This window comes from Elgaria multicarinata, chromosome 8 (genome assembly GCF_023053635.1).
Source record: "Elgaria multicarinata webbii isolate HBS135686 ecotype San Diego chromosome 8, rElgMul1.1.pri, whole genome shotgun sequence".
Lineage (NCBI taxonomy): Eukaryota > Metazoa > Chordata > Lepidosauria > Squamata > Anguidae > Elgaria > Elgaria multicarinata.
The window spans coordinates 84,008,566-84,014,531 of record NC_086178.1 but is presented as its reverse complement, the minus strand read 5'-3'; the positions used below and the strand labels follow the sequence as shown (position 1 = coordinate 84,014,531).

The 5,966-nt window shown below is 41.6% G+C and overlaps 1 non-coding gene across 1 annotated transcript; it reads left to right on the top strand.

Annotated features, from left to right (window-relative positions):
- Positions 1–4,307: 4,307 nt before the first annotated feature.
- On the top strand, positions 4,308–4,426 carry LOC134403236 (5S ribosomal RNA). Its single transcript, XR_010025775.1, has one exon. It is a non-coding gene; the product is annotated as a 5S ribosomal RNA (ribosomal RNA).
- The last annotated feature ends 1,540 nt before the right edge of the window (positions 4,427–5,966 follow it).

Sequence of the window (5,966 nt, the reverse complement as noted above, 5' to 3'; positions counted from 1 at the left end):
TCTTAAATGTCATTAGGCAAAACACACACACACACTGCTTTAAATGTTTTCCTGGCTGATAAGAAAGTTGTCTGTACTTAGTAAAGTTATTACTCAGACAGAACAACAAAGGTTTTGCCAGCACTCCTCGGAGGTGAATGAGGTCTTCTACACCAGCTGAGTTTGCCTGGAGAAGCCAAGTCTCACTGGAAAGCTGCAGGGAGACAGCTCTAATTTGTGTTTCTAGATTATGTGGTGGAGACATGTGCAGCCAGGTGACCTCCACTCAGCTGCTCCCATCCACAGGAGACCAGGCAAGTCTAAGAGCCAGCCACAAGCTCACAGCAGTGAGGAGCAGAAATGGACAAATCTGTCTGTTTTGCTTTTTATAACATTTGTATTTTTTCAAGCACAATTTTGTTATGTCCCATTTCCACATCAGTTTATGAACTTTTTTTAAAAAAAGTCTGTACAGAAATGCATACATTTGCATGTGCACAAAAGTTTGTACACATTTTGTATGCATTTTCCCTAACATACACATTTTTGCAAGCAATATCCTCTAATATATGCCTTAGAGGATTTTGTACTGTATTTTCCTAATGTATGCATTTCTATACACAATTATTCTTAATATATTTCCTCTGCCGCTGCCGCCGCCTCCTCCTCCTCCTTCTTCTTCTTCTCACCTTCCATAACAGACCTACATCACAAAATTTGGAGAAGTGCAAAAAATGAAAGATAATTGCATTCCAGTTCACATATTAGTCTGGAAAGTGTAAAATAGGCCAATCCATATTAAAATGACAACTAAACTAATTTCTCTCCATCTAATGAGTAGATAAGCTTCCATCTGGTCTAAGTTATGGCCTGATTTAGGCCAAAGCACAAGAGAGTAAAAAGGAAAGAGAAGACCACAACGGAGTTTGCTTTGAGAGATGAATCATATTCTGCAGAACAGCTAGTTCTCCCTTTGATGATGAGCTAGCATAGAGGAATATTGCTAAAGCTTATTATTATTACTGTTTTTATTATAAAATTTCACATTTTATATTTAAATTGTTCCTATGATATTGTTGTGTAAACTGCCTTGAGAGGACTCTTGCTGTGAAAGGTGGAATAAAAATCCTGAAATAAATACATTAAAAACAAAAGGGGGTGGGAAAGCTCCCCAAACCATTTTCACCCTGGTTGACAAGGTTTGGGTATTAGTTGGAGATGAATGGCAAGTATCAGTCGAGAACAGATCAACGATGATGCCAGATGGTATGATAATATCTTGTACTGTGACAGCTATGGTTGGTGTAAAAACTATACAAGCTTTTGGACCTCATAGAATTCTTCAGCAGAGAGAAACAAATATCTAAATAGTTTTATCTATATATAATGTATGTAATCTGCTGAGAGTATGTTTGTTATTAGACAGAAAACAAATATATTACAAAAATACATAAAAGAAATAAATTTATCTGAGCTATTTCTTAACCTCAGAAACCAGCTCCCCAACCAATTACAAGCTAGTTAATGTTAGACATCTCAAGCCCCTGGATGTGATGAGTAAAAGTTCCATCACACTGGGGATTAACACGCTCCCTACCTCGCTTCTCCGCCTGTGTTTTCCTTCCTCAGTTATTTCCTCTTTTCAAAAGAGGAAGTACACGATGAGCACGAGGCCCATTGAGTCCGCTGCTCTAATGGCGCTGCTTCTCCCGCACACAGCAGGAGAGAGCAGCAATTCTGAGTTTAAACAAACATGCGACGTAATGAGGGTTTTTTTGTTGCACAATGAAGGCCAGAAGGGGTGGAAGGCGCGCAGGAGGCAGATGATATCATGTGAGGGACCTGAACAAACTCCTTGAGTGCCCAGAAACAAGCATGCAATAAAGCACTCGTGGGATGGAGCTTTAACTATCCACCTCAGCTGACCTCATTTTAACCCATTATGAGTCTGCAATATTGGCAGCTTGCAATGTTGACAGGTTTGCAAAGCTTAGCCCTGGTATAGTTCTTCAAAAAGCAAGTGACGTGTTTTAAAAGTAAGCCAAAACAACAACAACAACAACAACACAATTACAGGTCTTCCAGACACACCTAGCTATTTCTGTAATGTTGACATGCCCTGAAGGCCAAGGTATTGTATGAATGTGCAAAGAGCTCTGGCTGGATTAGACCAAAGGCCACAATGCATTTCGCCCACCAGTGTGTTTTCAACAGTAGGCAACCAGAGGCTTCTGGGAGGCCAAAAACCTGGGCCTGAAAATGACAACTCTCCCTCACTTTTTCTTTCCCATTGCACCTCCACCCACCCCCAACAAGTGGTATTTAGTGGCATAGTACCTCTAGGGTGACCATATTTTGGAAACCAAAAAGGAGGACAGCCCAACATGGTCAGCCCCCAAAGGGTAGTGCCCACCCTAACATGGCCTTGGTCACATGTCTGATTCTACAGCTCACAATTAAGACAAATTCTACATAATATTCTACATAATATCTTAATGTTAAAAACACTGAAATAAAGAACAGGTGAGACATTCAATGTATCTGAAATCAATTTCACTCACTCCTACTTTTGTAGTTTTTGCTGTACTTTGAAGCTTTTGCAATACTCTGAGTGGTACAGTCTCTCCCTCCTTCAAATATCTTTTCTTAATGCAAATTGTTCACTGGATGACCATAGTCTCACATTTCCTAACATTTAGCACTCTTTCCCCATCATCTTTCTCATAGCCATTTTACGTCATAGCCATTGGCACATCTTATGGCAGAGTGTTACTTATGTATAAGTTGTGTGGAAAAAATATTTTATCATTCCTGAATCTATTGGCAAACAATTTTATTGAATAACACCAAGTTCTAATGTTATGCAGTCTAAAGTTCACTCCTCCTCCCCTGTAAACCTTTCCCAAGCCAAGGGGCAGCAACAGTCCCGGCCCATGCGCTCCCTCCTGCTTCCTACAAACGACCTCCCTTCCTTGGAGTTTGTTTAATATGATCTTATGGAAAGTATAGTGTGTTGTTTTACTGTAATCGTGCTGTTTCTGGCTGCTGTACTATTGTATTTGGTAGAAATAAATTTGTTGTTTATTCGTTCAGTCGCTTCCGACTCTTCGTGACTTCATGGACCAGCCCACGCCAGAGCTTTCTGTCATCTGTTGCTAAAAAATTAACTGCAGAGGAAAGGAGAACGTAGGAGGCGGGGTGGAGATTTTGCCAGCATAGCAGCGCTCCAGGTGAAAAGATGCATGAGCTGAAAGAGTGCAACAATGCACAGATGTGAAAGTTCCCAGCGCATGAATTGCTAAGGAAACAGTGGAGGGAAACGCAGATGAAAACTGGATTAAAAAGTAGGTGTGATGGAGCTCTAATTTTATAAACTTCTATCTCCCCCTCGCTGGTGTTTGCTTTTTTTCTAAACTAAAAGTTCCCTAATGTTTTTGTCACCCCTCAAAAGAAGGCCCTCCCACCCCTGGATTATTTTCATTGCTTTCTTTCTCTACCTTTTCTAGCTCTGTGATATCCTTTTTGACATGGAACAATCTCTGTATTATTCAAAATATGGCCACAGCATTATAATGCTGGGATTTTTATTTCCAAGCTCTTTCTCAATAATCCCTTTTACCTTTTTCACAGCTGCTGCACAGAGACAATTTGTGAGTTCAGACATCATGGTGAGAGTAAGTCATGGTGGCTGAGGTGACTTGTCCATTACTCCCAACATATAATCACTCACTTGGTGGCTTGCCATGGCTTGTTTCTCCCTCAGTTCCTCTCAGTTCTCCAAATCATTGATGGCACATATTCTAGAGTTTATTGGGGGGAGAAATCCTCATTTCTTCATTCTCAGTGTCAGCACCCATTCTGCAATAGGTCTGCTGGGGCTGGCAGCTCACAAGGTAAACTTTCCATGACTTGTTAATTTGTCAGTTAGTCATAAGTCTTCTCTACATTGAAGCAAAAATCCCACATCCTGACCGGTGCTTCATCTTCCAGAGTCTTACCAGGATTACATTCAGCTCAATACAACTCTTTCCCCCCCCTTTCCCCACCCCATTACTTTTGTGAACAAGTTCTATATGTTTCATTTATACAGCCAGTAAATGGTGCTGTGATATTGCATGATTACGGAAGTACACTATGGCCGTTGCTAGACCTACCTGATAATCTGGTGGTGAGGAGGGGCCAGGCTGTCACTCCAATCCACACGTCAGACGCGATGGGATGCAGGAAAGCCCAGTCGCGTCCGCCATTTTGTTTGTAGTCTTAAAGGGCTGGGTGCACAGGAGCGCACAAGCGGCAAAGGTAAGTCTTTTTTTAAAAAAAATAAATCGGCCTACGGCCATACTACCTTGAACACGCCCGATCTCGTCTGATCTCGGAAGCTAAGCAGGGTCAGGCCTGGTTAGTACCTGGATGGGAGACCGCCTGGGAATACCGGGTGCTGTAGGCTAAAAAAAAAAAAAAAAAAAAATCGTTCTTCTTACTCACCCCCTGCCCCAACCTCCCCCCCCACCGGGCTCCGATCTCCCTGCCCTGGCTCCGATCTCCCTGCCCCCCCCCCCCCGGCTCCGATCTCCTTGCCCTGCCCTCCCTGCCCTCCCTTGCAAGTAATTGTGGTAGCTGTGAAAAGTGGTGGACCAGTCTACACGCTCGCGGTCTTGGGCTCAGCCTGAGACCGCGGGAAATACTGGGCTACAACTGTAGCCAAATACCCCGGGGCAAGGGAGGGTTACCCCTGCCTGACCCTGGGATCCTCTGTGCATCATCTGGACGCACAGGGGTGAGCCCGGGGTTCACCCCGGGCTAAACCCTTATCTAGCAATGGCCTACCTCTTTTTATGGTGGTTTATATTTATTTCTGAATTTTCAGAGCTTTATAAAATGGTGGAATAAAGCTTAAAAACAATGGGAGAGGCACTGAAGGTTGACAACATCATGAGAAGGACCCACAAACGTCTGTGAGTGAACAATTACGATAAGTACTTCATGTTCAAATAGCCATAGAACTTAATGTCTGCCTCTTCAATTTGACTTAGATTTCCACCCCAAAAGAAGCAGTTCAAGCATCAATCCAACAAATAATTAATTCAGCTTCCCTATAATCTTCATACCATATAGTCTGTCATTCCTTTGTGGTCTAATAGTCCAACAGCCTCTCTGACCAATTCCTTGCTTCTGCTTTACTAAAAGATGTTTTTGTTGTGCATTTTAATGTTCTTAACAACACGCTCCTCAAATTCTTGCTTTACTTGCCCAGTCATCAACTTTCATTTGTTTTGTTAGAAAGTATGCTCTCTTTTGTTTTCCTAATTTGGGCAGGATTTCTATTTTTGAAATGTAGCCATTCTTGTCTTTTATTGGCTTCCTGGACTGTGCTTGTTAACCACACTGGCCTCTTTTCTGATTTGTTCATATTGTTCCTAATCTATGGTATATATTCTAGCTGAGTTTCTCTTACTGTGGTTTTAAATAACCTCTGAGTGTCCTGAAGTCATTTGACCATCTTGATCCTTTTTATAATTTTTAACTTCCTTTTAACTTTTTTATTTTATTTTTGAGGTTTCCTCTTTCGAAATCCAATATAACTGTGTTGGACTTTATGGGAAACTTTCCACTTACATGTATGCTGAATTTGATAGCACTGTGATCACCGTTCCCAACTGATTTGAGAAAACGAAGTTACTTCTCACACCAAATCCTGGACACCACTCAGGATTAAGTCCAGGGCTGCTTTCTTTCTAGCTAGTTCTAGGACCAACTGTTTCAGGGCACAATCTTTTATTGTATTGAGAAACTTTGTCTTTTTGTTGCAACCTGGACATTTATATAGCTAGTCAATGTGACTATAGTAGGTCATTCATTATTATAGCACTTTCCCCCTCTTTTGGCTGCCTCCCATATTTCTCTCCCTATCTCAAGATCACTCTTTGAGTTTTGGTTGATATTTCCACCCATAGCAATTCTGTAGAAGAGTTTATGCCTCTTAAATT